Genomic DNA, 15,760 nt, shown 5'->3' with positions numbered 1-15,760 from the left:
GTGGGAAGTGGGGGAAGAGAGGAGAATGCTAATGCTACTACCTTGCCCTATAAATATAATTAGAGAAAATGGGCCGCACAGAGCTCTAATAATATATAGCATGCTACACACCGCCTGAAGTGCTATAATAATACATTAATAATAATTCACCTAATCATCACCTGAACTCTGATAGACACTACCATCTATTCTCTCTATCTTACCATGGATGGAAACTGAGTCACAGTGAGTTTAGTAATCTAAGGACAAGAGGTAGAGCTGGGGTTTGACCCCAGACTGTCCGTGTCCCAAGCATTAACCCCTACACTATGCTGCTGTGCAGAATTAAGTATGCATCGTTAATCCCACTGTAAACCTGAACTTCAAGGGTTTTTTAAAATTTTTTAGATGTATGGACCTTTATTTTATTCATTTATTTATATTTGGTGCTGAGAATCTAACTCAGGGCCTTACACATGTTAGGCAAGTGCTCTTACCACTAAGCCACAACCCCATACCCAAACTTCAAGTTTTAAAAACATGACTCCACCGCTTAAACATTACATGGCCTTTCTTACTGGACTGGGAGGCATACTTTTACACTTTTTCTTGTTAAATTAAAGAACATTGCAAATTGAATAGTTGTCCTTAAAGTGGAATGCATAATGCATAACTCTGTAGATACATACCCTCTGTTGGCATCCATGAACCGAGGAATCCCTGCCTCAAATGCTGTTCACCCATGTCATTGAGTGGTTATATGGGAAGTGGCACTGTGTTTCTTCTTTATTCTGCCTTTTTCCTCCAGCTTTAGTTGACAAATAGGAACACTAAAGGTGTAAAGTGTGATACATATTGTAAAATAATAACCAAAATCAAGCTAATTAACGTATCCAACACCTCACATTTGTGTGTGTGTGGCAAGAACTTTAAAGAAAATTTCTTTTTTCATTTGTTCGGGTTTTTTTTTTTTTGCTTGTTTGTTTGTTTTATTTTTTTTTTTGGTTTTGCTTTTGTTTTGCTGTTTAGTATTTTTTTAAATATTTTTAGTTGTAGATTTACATAAGAACTATATTTTATTTATTTATTTATTTATGTGGTGCTAAGGATTGAACCCAATGCCTCACATGTGCTAGGCAAATGCTCTACCACTGAGCCACAATCCTAGCCCTGTTTTTTTATTGTTGTTATTTTGTTTTTTGTGCTAGGGATTGAACCCAGGCTGGCACAGGCTAAGTCCAGGCTCCACCCCTGAGCCACACACTCCAGCCACTGGAAATATGGTCACCACACTCTACATTAGACCTCCACACCTTGCTCCTCCTGCATAGCTGGAACTTCACATTTTTCTTTATGCTTTATACCTTCCTGAATTACTCAAAATTTTGTAAGGGGAATGGATCATTTTTCACTACAAAGTCATGCCAAGTCAGATGTTCATGTGACTTTTCATATTTTGAAAAGAACAATAGAGAAAATACAGCAATCCTCCTTTATCCACAGGGGATCACATTCCAAGACTGCACACACCCAAAACCACAAACAGCACCAACCTATATACAATATGTTTATATATGTATGTATGTCTGTATACACACACACACACACACACACATACACACACACACATATATACACCCCTATTATAAAGTTTGATTGATAAATTAGGCACAGTAAGAGATTAAGAACAACAATAATAAAGTAGAACAATTTAATTATATACTGTAACAAAAGCTGGAATTTTCCATTTTGGACTATGGTTGACCTCAGGTAATTGGAACTATAGGAAGCAAACAGAGAATAAGGGGGACGACTGTACCAACTGTCAATCAATGTACCCCCTACAGAAATATACAGAAAAGGAGGAGCAGGTGGATACCAAGAAAGAGAATATACCTGTAAAAATGATCTGCAGGATCCAAGAAGGACTTTGTGGCTTGTAGCTCCTGGGTGGGCTACAAGCAGCCGGAGCCTCCCTGACCCAAGGGCAGGGCCTGCACAGAGCAGGCTGCTCTGGAAGGAGCAGGAGGACAGAAATGTGCACAGAGCTAGACGAGATAAGGGGAAATGCCACGGGGACTAAAAATATGATCACAGAAGAAAAATCCACACCCAAGCAAGTCAAGATTAGAATTTACGCTCTGCAAAACCAAACCGGTGAGGGAGCGGAAGCTTCAGAAATCCTCCCAGAATGGCAAAACGAAAAAAGAACAGCACCTGACAAAATCTAACATAGGGGAAAAGGGGAGAGGTCACAGATGACAAAGAAAACACGCAGACCAAGGGAGTTTCAGGGTGAACTGCTATTTTCCAAAAAACATGTGCAGTCCTGTGGTACAAAAGCACACCCTTATTCTAGGAAAGAAAATCTCTCTCCACCAGCAAGCACTATAGATCAATTCTTGAAATACTCTCTAAGCGGTAAAGGGACCAAGTTACCAAGTCAGGAAAACAAATCCACATATTGTACACACCACTCTCATCTCCCCACCCAGCACACACACTCGCTGTGATGGTAACCAGCAAGTCCCCCTTCAGACCAATCAAGTATTTGTTAAGATTACCAATAAATATAACTACATGGCATGAATATAAATTAACTGCTTTTTAATGTCAAAGCCCATGACCTACAAATTAAAGAATAACTCTGGCTTTACATGGAGTATTTCTTTTTAAAAAAAAAAAAAGAGAGAGAGAGAGAGAATTTTTAATATTTATTTTTCAGTTTTCGGTGGACACAACATCTCTATTTTATTTTTATGTGGTGCTGAGGATCGAACCCAGCACCCCGCGCATGCCAGGCAAGCGCATTACCGCTTTTTGCCACATCCTCAGCCAGCCCAACCTGGAGTATTTCTAAAAAAATAAAATAATCTCCAAAAATACAGCAGAGAGATATAAACTTTAAAAGTCATCAGCTAAAGCTGACCAAAGCAAACAACCATTTAGCTGGATGATTAGACAGTAAATTGGCCATTAAAGATCCATTCAACCTGTGCTGTATGATCTATGAATTCACTTTCCACCTGCATCCTTCCAGAATAATTTAGATTATTCAAAAAAACTCACAATGGAATTCCAAGTCTGGCAACCCAACCCTGTACTAAATTGTATCCATCCATTGTATAAAACACCAACCATGTTTCCTATAAAAAATTTTAGAGAAATATAAGAGTAATCCACATACAATTTAAACCCAAACAGCCCTGGAAATTTTTTTTTTTAATGAAAGTTTTTTTGTGAAAACCTACAAGAATAAGTGAGTTAGCAATGTTAAAGAAAACAAGATCAATACACAATGCTCAACTATATTTGTATATACTAGTAACAAATAAAACTGAACTGAAGTTACAAAACTGTTGAAAGAACTTAAAGACCTAATTAAGTGGAGAGGTATATATTGTGTTCCAGAGCAGAAGACTTAACATTGATCAATAGACATGATTTTCAACCAGAGGTGATTCCCCACCCCCACCCAGGGATATTTGGCAATGCCTGGAGACATGATTGTTACACCTTGCGGGAAGGGAATACTATACTATCCAGTGGGTAGAGGTGGGGTTGCTATAAAATGTCCTTCATTGCAGAGGATAGCCCCCACAAGAGAGAATGACCCAGCTCAAAACTCAAACAGCCCCAGTGTCAGGGGGGAGAAATACTGGCCTATAGAGTCCATGCAATTCCCATCAAAATCCCAGCAGACTCTATTGTAAAATTGATCTACTAATTCTAAAATTCACATGGAAGTTCAAAGGGCACAGAAAATCAAAACTTTGAAGAACAAAGTTGGAGAATTAACACAACCTTTCAAAAGGCTGTCAAGTCACATTCTGAGGCTTAACATAAAAGTTTCAGGATATTAAGAGACAATTCTCCATGAATTTCTGTATATATGGGTTCTCTGAGCAAACAGCAGTGGAAAACATGTTTAAAGGATGATTTGAATGCCTTGAAAGCTAGAAACAGTGTATTAGCCAGAAGAGATTTATAGAGCGAGGACTCCCCTCCCTCTACCCAGAGGATTGTGGATGCAGCAGAAAAAGGCACTTTGAGTCCTGTACTTTCACATGCCCTGCCCCCTCTCTGAGAAGGGGCCCGAGTACCAGCCACTCTCCATCAATTCCTCATTCCCCACAGTAGAGGAATATCACGGCATACACAGGGGAGGGAGTGGCACCACACTGCCCCAACAGGACCTGACACAAGTCACACTGGAAGCAATAAAATGTGTGTTCTCTGGCCCAGACACATACACACACTTTTGAAAAGACTTAGTTAAGACAATATTGTGTTGGCATCAAGATAGACAAATAGACCAATGGCACATAATCTCTACTGCAGAAATAGACTGTCTCTCTTACTAAAATTTGAGCATTCTTCATAAATTCTGAGTATAGATTTCATATAACATATATGAAATATATCCACATATATACAAACAAAAAAAAAAACTTTGACAAAGGTACAAAAGCAATTTTGGGTAGAAGGGATAGTTTTTCGAACAAATGGTATTGGAAAAATTGTACGTCCACATGGTAAAAAAGTAAAATAAGCTTCAATTCGTAACTCATACCATACATGAGTTAATTTCAAAGGATTCATAAACCTAAATGTAAAACTCAAAACTATAAACTCTGTAGAAGAATCCAGAACAAATCTTTATGACTTTGGATGGGGCAAAGTTTCTTAAGTATAACATCAAATTTTAAAATGGCTAGTCATCAAAAGGCACTGTTAAGGAAATGAAAAGACAGCCAGAAACAGTAGCGCATGCCTGTGATCCCAGCAGCTCCAGAGACCGAAGTAGGAGTATTACAAATTTAAGACCAGCCTCAGCAATTTAGCAAGGCCCTAAGCAACTTAATGAGACCCTGTCTCAAAATTAAAATTTAAAAAGGGCTGGGGATGTAAATCAGTGGTCAATTCCCCCTGAGTTAAATCCCCAGTACTCTTTCCAAAAGAGGAAAAAAAAGAGAGAGAAAATGAGAATGAATGAAAAAAACAAGCCACATCCTGGGAGAAAATATTTGCAAAGCATATATCTTATTTGGAATCTGTACTCAGAACCTATATAGAATGTTCAAATTTTAATAAAAAAGAATGTCAGTAAAAATGGAAGAAGAGACTTGATGAAAATTCTGTATTTCATAAAAGCAATAAGAAATTGGCAGAACTCTAGAAGTTCTTTAAAAGGCTTGAAGCAATCTGATAAAAAGTGGACAAACCTCTGTGACAGTGAGCTCTCTGGCATGTTAGCCTGGACCTGTTCCCATCCCCCCTCCCAATCTCTGCTGTAGCCTGGGAAAACTACACCCCAGAGTCCTGAGGAAGACCAGCAGCCTGGCAAAGCTTGGCAGGAGCTTCTTCAAAGTCTCAGAACTGTCTACCCAACCTGTGTGCTGGTTCTCTAGAAGAACTCACTCAGAAAGCTGTCGGAAACCTGACTGAGAGCTACCCCAGGCTGACAAGCCTCCCCCCCGACTCCCCCGGGGGTATTTGTCCAGAACAGCTGAAGGCAATGGTTGGCTATCACAGCTAGAGGCAGCAGTTAGCTAAGGGGTAAAAAATAGGATAACAAAAAAAATTAAGGAAAAGTGCATGAAGTGAGATGTCTATAGGGCCTTTAAAAAGCTCCAGTGTACTCCTGAAAATTAAAAGGCTGTATGCACACAAAGGGCTGTGCTCAGAAAAGGCCTGAGAAGGCACTAAGCTCTCACCTCTGACCCACGTTAAGGCTCTGTGCAAGTAGCAAGTGAAGGCTATGGCAGAGTTGTAACCGGCACCGCTGAGTACTGAGACTATATTTACAAATAACTTGATTTTCTGTATTTAAAAAACCTAAACAATCCACAAAAAATACTATCAGAGTAATAAATAACTTCAGTAAGGTTTTAGGATACAAAATCAATATTTAAGAAAATAACTTTATTTCTGTGAATGTGCAATGAACAATCCAGAAACATAATTAAGAAAATAATCACATAAAATTTGTAGAAATAAGTATAAGAAGAAATAAGTATAACAAGAATTACACTGAAAACAAGAAACATCACTGAAGTAAATTAAAGAAAACAAATGATCTATAAATTAAATTAAATTCCTATAAAAATCCCACATATGAGGCTCAGCGTCACAAAAATAAAAAGGAAAATACATGTGGTATTGAGACTGTAGTGAAGTCAGAGCTCTCATACTTTGCTTGTGGGAAAATAAAAAGATGCAGCTCCTTTGGAAAACAGTTTGGTAGTCTTCAAATATTAAACACTGACTTACAAATGACCCAGAAATTCTATTTCCAGGTATATACCCAAGAACTGAAAACATATGTGTTTAGTCAGCTTTTTCATTGCTGTGACCAAAAGACATGACAAGAACAGTTAGAGAAGAGGAAGTTTATTTTGGGTCATGGATGGTTTCAGAGGATATAGTTGGCTGACTCCATCCATACTTCTGGGCCCAAGGTGAGGCAGAACATCATGGCAGAAGAGCACAGCAAAGGAAAGAAGCTCAGGACATGGGCATGAGGAGGCAGAGAGACTGTCCCACTCACCAGGAAAAAAATATTGACCCCAAAGGCACACTCCCAGTGAGCTACTTCCTCCAGCCATGCTCTACCCACCTATAGTTGCCACCAATTAATCCATCAGTAGATTAAACCACTGATTAGATATGACTCAAATCTACTCACTTTGCCTCTGAATGTTCTTGCATTGTCTCACACACAAGCTTTTGGGGGATACTTCATACCTAAACCATCATACAAATGTTTGCTCAAAAACTCGCACAGGTATGTTCATAGCAGCATTATTCATAATAGCCAAAAAGTGGCAACAACCCAGTGTCCATCAACAGATAAGTGGGTAAACAAAGCTATCTATATAGTGGACTATTATTTGACCATAAAGCAGAATAAAGCATTGTTAGATGCCACAACTTGAATGAACCCTGTAAACATTTTGCTAAGTATAAGAATCCAGACACAAAAGACCACTGTCAAAACTTCTTTCAATAGGTGGGTATATAACAAACTGTGGCACAGCCATCCAATGGACCACTATTAAGCAATTAGAATGGATAAACTACTGACACATAGAACAACGTGGACTAATCTCAAAGGCATTAGGCTGAGAGAAAGAAGTCAGTCTCAAAAGGATATATACTGTATGGACTATATGTTCAACTTCCATGACATTCTCAAAAAAAGAAAAAAAAAACAGTACAGTATGAGGAACAGATCAGTGGTTGGCAGGGATTAGAGAGGGGTAGCATGAGAGGAGGCAGTTTTATGAGTTAACAGAGCTGTTCTTTATCCTGATTTTGGCAGTGTTATAGAAATCTATACATGTCTTCAGAATTCACAGAACTATACACCTAGAAAACAAAATTAAAAAATCTAACCCCAAACAGAAAGCAAAGAAATAAAAATAAGGTTCTCCTTTTCTAACATGCACATTCTTTAGTAATTATGAAAGCAATCTCTGCGACTCTAAAATGAACTATTTTAACTGACTTATTTCAAGAATAAGCTAACCAGCCCTATATTTATTAAGTCCAAATATTTCCAAGGGGTAGATTTAATATGCTGTGGCAGGGGAAAAGGTACATTCTATACACTGAAGCTCAAGAATTAATTGTTCAAGCTTGGATGCAAAAAATAAAATTAAAATTCCATGTACATGATATAGTGCAGCACATGGGAGGAAAAAAGCACTTCTGTGGAGTGAATTAAAAGGCACTTGCAAAAATTTCAATCACCTGCCTGATATAAGGAAATCGGAGAAAAACTCGGGTGGCACCTTCTTTCTGTTGCAGGGAAAGTGTCCCTTTTCCAAAAATCAAACATTGTCTTCAGGTTTCTAGAAGATGCTGCCCTTCATGGGCAGCCCCTATCTCTCCAGATTATTCCCTTCCTCCTCTTCACCCCCACTGACAAACTCCAGCTTTAAGACAAGCCTCAGCCATACACACAAGTCTCTGTCCACCCCATGAAGCTCACTCCAGAGTCCTTGGACTTGAGCTAAGCATCCTGCATTGTGGATTTTCTGAGGCCCTCCTTGGAGGTTCACTGCAAAGATCACAACCAACCAGGACCAATCGTTCCATAAAAATCCCATCAAGATTTGTCCATCCTCTAACTTTTATGAAATAAGAAGCAAGTCTCAAAGTTAAGAGCTTTAAAAAAAAGTGGATGAGTTGTAAGAGCAGCCACATGTCCTTCCAAATAATGAAGTGATGCTCATCCTCCTGGCTGACAACTCCCAGTAGAAATCTAGCCTCTATCACCCAAGTGAGAGTCACACATTCCTGCCTAGCCTGCCTATAGTCAAGACCATCTGGTATGATGGCCTTGTGCCCACTTGAAAGATAACACATGCCAGTTTTAAATGGGAAAGGAACCCAAAAATAAAGATGAAAAAACAGAGCCCCTCAACTGAGTCAAATGATACTTCCTCAACAAATTCATCTTCTTATAGGAAATCAAGTCCAAAGGTCTCCTTGAGAGTAAGAGTATTAGCTCCACTGTGAAATCCTATATGCCAAAACTCTCTTGTAATTCACTTAATTAGAGATCTCTGCACTTGAATGGTATAATTTTTGCATTTCACATAGTAAAATAATGGAGCTATCTAAACTCCATCCATAGAAGAATGCCTACATAGATTATGTTTATAAAATAGAATAATACATAGCCATTAAAAATAACTGGGCAAAACTATATAGTAGGTATGGTCTTATCTGCCTAAAACTCCACTCTTCTTGTAAATTCCCTTTCACTCATGTGATTTTATTTGTAATTTCCAATCACACTCTTTCTGATATGCTGGTTGCTGTGACTGGTCCAGGGAGAAGACAGTGACATGAAACTGGCCTGTTTGAGTCTTCCCTGGGATTCTCCCACCTGGAAAACAAAAGCCTCTTGCATGTGCAGTCAAGGAGGGTGAGCACATGAGCCCACCTGCAGAAGCTGCCAGCAGCCAACATCCACATAAAGGTGGAGGGGGTGCCTGCACACAGCCCTCCCAGGATAGACATCAGAAGTCTATGCCTCACATAGTTTATAGGGATAGGAAGTAAAGAATAAGGGTATTCCCCTTCTTTATGAAATTCAAAAGAAGTTGTAAGATTATTGGTGATATTTTCTTTCTTTTAATATGTTTCAAATTAAAGAAAAGTTACCACGATCTATCACTGCCAATACCCCAACTTACATTCCAAAACCTCTCTTCTGAGTCAGTTATTTGGAACTGGATACATATTTTTCCAAAGAAACCATGTCATAAACAGCAGAGGTTAGACCCCAGGCCAAACCCATAAATACTTATTTAAACTATTACTTACTTTTGGAAAATTACATTTTTTTCAGCCCTTCCTATGTGCCAAACATTATGCCTTCCAAACAATATTAACTCATTGATTTCTCAAAACGATCACGGATTGGGTTCTACTTACAGCAAGAGGCAGCTGTAAAGGGTGTAATGTCCCTAAAGACAGTTTTCCCTGGTGAGCCCCCTTTACTCACACCTGTGGCATTCCCAACTGGAAGAGCCCCAGGGGAGAGGAAGATCTCTCTTCCAGGGAGAATAAGGCTCTGCATGTGCATTTTGGATCCTGGCTCTCCACTGATCCTCTCTCCACAACCTACACAAACACATCACCATGAAACCCATCCTGCTTCTCCCTCAGCCCTGTCTCCACTCCCACCTCCGTCTCCCAATCCTCCACTCCTCCACACTTCTCAACTCCCCCTCACTCCATCCAACTTCTGCTTGCAACTTCCCCAACTTGTTCTTGAACCTTGAAGACTAGCCAAACCCAGGGGACATACTCTAGGCCTTCTGTGGCCCAAGGCTCTGTAGGGTTATATGAAGCTAGCCACTCCCTCCTCTGGTTTCTAAAACACTTTGCCATTCTCCTTCTCCTCCCACTTCTTGGACTACTCCTCTGTCTCTTACCGTTTTCTCTTCTTGATTTCCTTACAATACCATGTTCCCTGGGGTTCTGTCCTCATCCCTGAGTTTTCATGATTCATGCGACTCTTGGGCAATCTCAGTTACCTCTACAGCCCCAGAGAGACCTATGTGTCATTTCAGGACCTCCAGACACCCCAACTCAAACAATTCCAAATTGAACTCAGGGTCCACTCTCAGCCTGCCCTCCTGGCTCTGCTCTTGGCCCATTTTAGAAAGGCCACATGCCAACCATCATGCTATTTCCATCGTCATCAGACCTCCACTTGCTTTCAAACACATTCTGCTATTGATCCTAAAATCCTATGGACAGGCATGGACAGGTACCATACCCGGGATTCATTTTACTCAGGTGTGGTACGATATGCTGACACAAACATGACTGTCAGGAGATAGAAGTTTTCACTCATAGTTCCCTAGAATCAGGAGGCGTGGCCCACCACACAGAGTTACATGGGAAGCACAGGGGTTGCTCGGGAGGCACAGGGAGCAAGGGGAAAATGTCCAAGAGCCTGTACTGTGGTTTTTAGGGGAAGGACTAGGTGAGGTGGGCAAACAGACTTAGGATTGGCTAGTTTGAGTAGCCAGGTGTTCTGAAGTGTAGGGATTGACTTGTGTTGTCTGGTACCTGGACATAGAACAAATAGGGCAGGTGGACAGTGTCCCAGAATGTGAGAGCCTGAAAATGAAAATGGGTGGGGACATGGCTCTGGATTGGCTGACGTGCACTGAAAGGTACACTCACAGGCCAGTCACTGCTGTCTGCAGGAATCAGCCAGGCTGGGAAAAGCAGTCCCTCCAGGGTCAGGAGGGTCCCAAGATGCCAAAGCATCGAACTATAGACAATAAAAAGACACGACTGACATAACACCCCACTCTGCCTTACAGAGAAGTTAAAGGTCTGCACCCCTTACATTGAAGGGTGGCTACCAGCCCTGGTCAGAGGTTAATTGATTTGACCATGTTCAAATAAGCTAATAAAAATTCTACCTTAGAGTTTACATAGTACTTTCATATATAACCTCAATTTAGGTTTTGCAACAACTCTAAGACATGGCAGTTGTATGCCCACTCTGCATGTAAGGAACACTGAAGCTCAAGATAACTCAGAGAGTCACTAAGGACAGAACTAAACCTAAGTTGGGTATTCTCTTCCTGCCTTTTGCACAAATTCCTTATAACAGGGACTCTGCAGACCTCGGTCCCCACCTGAAACACTCATTATGGTATAGGAGGCCCCTCGGATATATCAGGTCCCTGTCGTTACAAGGGTCTTGGTGGGAGTGGTCCTTCCTGCTCATGTCTCCCATGTTCAGATATGCTGGTGACACCCAGAAGGGACTGGATATCCAGAAAATGCATTTTTAGTCCAGAACAGGTGCAGATTCTGTTTTTAATTGCATTTTCTCCCTAAGGAACTGGACTGATCAACTTCCACCCTTCCCTAAGCCTGGCCCTGGGACAATGGTTCTCTGGGAGGACTTTTGGTTTTCATATAACTGGGCCATTCCTGGCATTTGGGAAAAGGTGGCCAGGTCTGCCAGCCACCCTTCAATGTAAGGAGTGCTGACCTTTAAGAGTTACTGTGGGTGAAACCCAGCTTAAAAGAATGGCAACCTAAAACTCATTGCCACACTGAAATCTGAGAGGTTTTCCCTCATTCTAATACACACTGAAGTGTCCAGGAATGCAACTACCAGATCACCCAAGGGAGCTTCAGTGTGTCTGGGACTTTTTAATCAAGAGCTGCTCTCCACTTTGGAAAACTCTGTCACCAGTGATAAGGCTACTACAGTACTGAATCCTGTCCTGACAGCACAGCTGCCATCAGGTCCATTGTGCCTGTGGGTAAAGGTGCAAATATCTGGTCACTCCTGATGTCTCCCAGTGGCAGACATACCCAAGCATCAAAGTACACATTGTTTTATTGAAAATGACCTGGGCTTTATAATGCTTTTGAAATCATAAATGACAGTGCATTGGACTCTCTATGACTTAGATTTTGGGATCCAGTCAGCCCTCCAAATCCATGGGTTCTGCATCCATAGATTCAACCAACTTCAGATAGAAAATGCAGTCAGCTCTATGAAGGTGAAATCTGTACTGAACATGTACAGGTTTTTTTCTTGTCATTATTCCCTAAACAACATAGTAAAACAACTATTTTATATAGCATACTTTAAGTATTTTAAGTCATCTAGAGATTTGAAGTGAATAGGAGGAATCACCTAAGTTATATGCAAACACAGTGCTGTTTTTCTGTAAGGGACTTGAGCACCCATAGATTTTAGTATCTGCAGGGATCCTGGAATCAATCCTTCCAAAGATCCTGAGAGACAACTGTATATAGCAAAATCACCATTGTAATAAGGGGCTGTGGCAAACTGAGCCCTGCCCTGGATCTTTTACAGCATTTCAGAGTCCAAATTCAGATCCAGCACCAAAATGACACTCCAAAGAGATCTGAGAACAAAGACAAAACAAAAAAAGAGGGAGGTGCATCCTTTCTGATTCCTCTTCCTGCCACACGTGCAGAAGTGGACTGCCCTGGGCACACTCTCTGCCCAGAGTTGGTTGTGTCTTCTCTTCCTGATAGTTTTCTTTTACCAACAATGGCTTTATATTCCTCCTGCATTTCCAAATTCTTTATGCATGACAAGGTTTCTCCTTGAGAACACAGGGGTGGTGCAGTAGGGCCAGGGGGCAGGCAATTTTATTTAACAATTATTTGTTCAGTAAACACATTTTGAAAGCCTATTATCTTTTTCACCAGGACTCTTTGAAGACATTCCAAACTCTCAAACAAACCCTTACAATTTAAGGTCATTCAGAATTCCACATTAGAAGTGTTCAACAATGGAACATGGGCTAGTGTGGAGTAATGGCTATCTTCCACCTGTCTCAGGTCTGGAACTCAGAGTGGACCTGGGGAGAGCCAAACACAGGGCTGGGAGCGAGAGGTCACAAAAGACTGCCTGATACACTGTTTTTAATTTTTTCTGTTATTTTCATTTGATAAAAATTGTATATATTTATCATGTATAACATGCTTTGAAATATGTCAACACTGAGGAAAGGTTAAATTGAGATAATTAACCTAACCACTACCTTGCATACTTATTTTTTGTGGTAACAACACTTGAAATACACTCTTAGCAATTTCAAAGAGTACCATACACTGTTATTAACTGTAGCCACCATCTTGTACAATATATGTCTCAAATGGGTTTCTCCTTTCTGGAACTAAAAATCTGCATACTCCCATCTTTAATTTTCATCCCATATTATAGAGAGCAGTTTTCAATTTATTTCATTAAACTGCAACTTCAAGAAAACATTTTATTCAGGGAGCATCTTCAGTAAACAAAAACTCAAGAAATAATTTGTGCCGATTAAAACTTTCAAATAAATTTTAATATATTCTGCACAAATAAAAAATGTCATTATACAAAGGATACTTTGCTTTCTAATTCACAGTCATCATGGCTGAGATATACTACTAAAAAAATCCACTTAATGATTTAGGCATTTATTCAGAATCGTAGGCAGAAAACATGGGCATACCTTCCTATTGGCAGAGGCACAAAAGTGGTGCATCCCACACACTTGTTTCAGCAATTTCAACACCGGCTGTTCTGGCAACTATGAAGAGAAGATGTGATCATAGGCCGACTGGTGGTCACCAATGTGCCAAATAGCATCAAGTTCTAACCACAAATTAAAATCTCGCTTTAACAAATGGGCTGACCAAATTAAATTAGCTAAACCAATGCTTAAGCCTGACATCCAATTTTTAAAACTCTCTGTATATGCTATGTTAGCAAATATGGATATCACTGGATTTAACAGAAGAAAAGGCTGCCAATAAAATATATCCCTGCTAGATTTAAAGAGCTACAAAATCGGACATCTCCCCCCAAATTTAAAATCAACTTTCAGATTAAAATTTGTATATATAATATACAAATTTCACAGAAAATAAATAAAGTGCATCGAAAAACAAAACAAAGATGACAGCCAAGAATCTCAACTATCCAACTGGAAACTGGTAAAACATTTAGCACCCAAAGGCAGCAAGACTCTTCGAAGCTATGATCCCTAATGGGAGAAAGGGGAGATTACCAAACACTGTGTGCATGCTCTGTGCCAGGAATTACATGTAGGTTATTTTATCCAGCTCTCCCTGACTTCCATTTCCCACAAGAAAGGCTTCTTTAGGTGGCAAGGTGAGGGAACTGGAAATTGAACCCACATACCCACCCTCTTTTTTATTTTTTTATTTTGAGGCAGGGTCTCACTAAGTTGCCAAAGCAGGGCTTGAACTTTAAAACCTCCTGCTCAGTCTCCTGAGTAGCAGAGATCACAAGTGCACTTTACCAAGTCCAGCCGGGCTTCTTATCACTGCTGTACAGGTACAGAAACAGAAGCTCAGCAACTCACTCTAGGCTGCCCAGCCAAGAAAAGCCCTCCCAGAAGGCATGATGAGGCCTTCATTTTCTTGAGCTATGCCATGTCTATCTGCTCCCAAATCCAGAGCACTACAACTTCAGTTCTGCAGAAAACATTCAACCTCCCTGCCTATATTTCTCTTGATTCTTAAAAGTGATGCATTTTGGTTGCAGTAAGTCATGACCAGAAAGAGGCTTTCTGTGTTGTAGATGTTGCACTTGCAACCAAGGTGGGGGAAATGACAGGAGCTAGGGAAGCGACTGGGACATAGCTGCTGGACTCAGGGACCAGAAACACCTCTTTGTTTTCTACTAAGTGAAATATGTCAAGCTTCACATAATGACAGGAATAGGTTCTGGGAATTAGTCACTAGGCACTTTCATCATTGTACATACATCATCAAGTCCTACCAACTTACATGGTCTAGGGCAATAAGTCCATGTGGCCTTATGATGCAACCATGAGACATAGTAAACATGAGACATGTGAGGCTGCTGCTATATTAACATGTGCACTGATTTAAAATAAATAGAAGAGTACACTCTAAAATAACAATAAACTAGAACATGGTAAGCAAACCAATAGCATAGTTGTTTATTATCATTATGCTGCACATAATTGTATTGCTATCCTTTTAAAGGACTGTCAGCATGGCAGATTTGTTTTCACCCACATCACCATGAGCATGTGGGTAATGTGTTGTGCTATAATGTTACAATGACTACGATGTTGTGAGGCAATAAGAATTTTTCAGCTCCATGACAGTGTTATGGGACCACTGTCATATATGCATCCCTTCAATGACTAAAATGGCCCTATGCAGCATATGACTATGTTTCTAAACCTCTACTTGTCTATCTGGTGAGAAACTGCATTTCACCATGAAGTACTAGAACCCCAAGAGGTTTATGAACCCAGATAGGGTCACCATTGAGCCTCTCATATTCGAGGACCATATGGTCCATTCCAAGGCATAGAGTGCAGCAAGAATCCTGTTTGCAGATGTCTATGGCCATCCTCACCAGGGAACCCTACCCCCACTTCCAAAATGAACCAGTCTAACACCTGCTAAAAGCAGGAGTCTGATATTTCCTCCTTATTACAAGAGAGAGAGAGAGAGAGAGAGAGAGAGAGAAGAGAGGTGTGTGCAGATGAGGACTCCATGCTGTGAGGGAAAGGTAAAAGAAAGCACCATCATGATTCAGTAATAAGCTAACAGTAAACCACAGTGGGCCCAAGCAATAAGGAACAGGACAATGATGGGGACTGATTTTTCTCTTCAGCTCTGGTACACGAGGGCAGGAGGATTCCCTGTGACTCAGGAGCTGAAGGAGATCCATGAGTCTAAAGCACAGGCTGTTGCC

The 15,760-nt window shown here is 40.4% G+C and overlaps 1 protein-coding gene across 2 annotated transcripts in view; it reads right to left on the bottom strand.

Moving 5' to 3' along the window:
- Window positions 1–15,760, bottom strand: part of Entrep2 (endosomal transmembrane epsin interactor 2) — a 410,933-nt gene that overhangs the window by 352,990 nt on the left and 42,183 nt on the right. The gene's annotated exons all lie outside the window — the stretch shown is intronic.

The sequence above is a fragment of the Marmota marmota genome, unplaced genomic scaffold (assembly GCF_001458135.2).
Source record: "Marmota marmota marmota unplaced genomic scaffold, marMar, whole genome shotgun sequence".
NCBI classification, from domain to species: domain Eukaryota; kingdom Metazoa; phylum Chordata; class Mammalia; order Rodentia; family Sciuridae; genus Marmota; species Marmota marmota.
The sequence above is the reverse complement of the archived record's forward strand: the minus strand, read 5'-3'. Positions and strand labels throughout refer to the sequence as shown.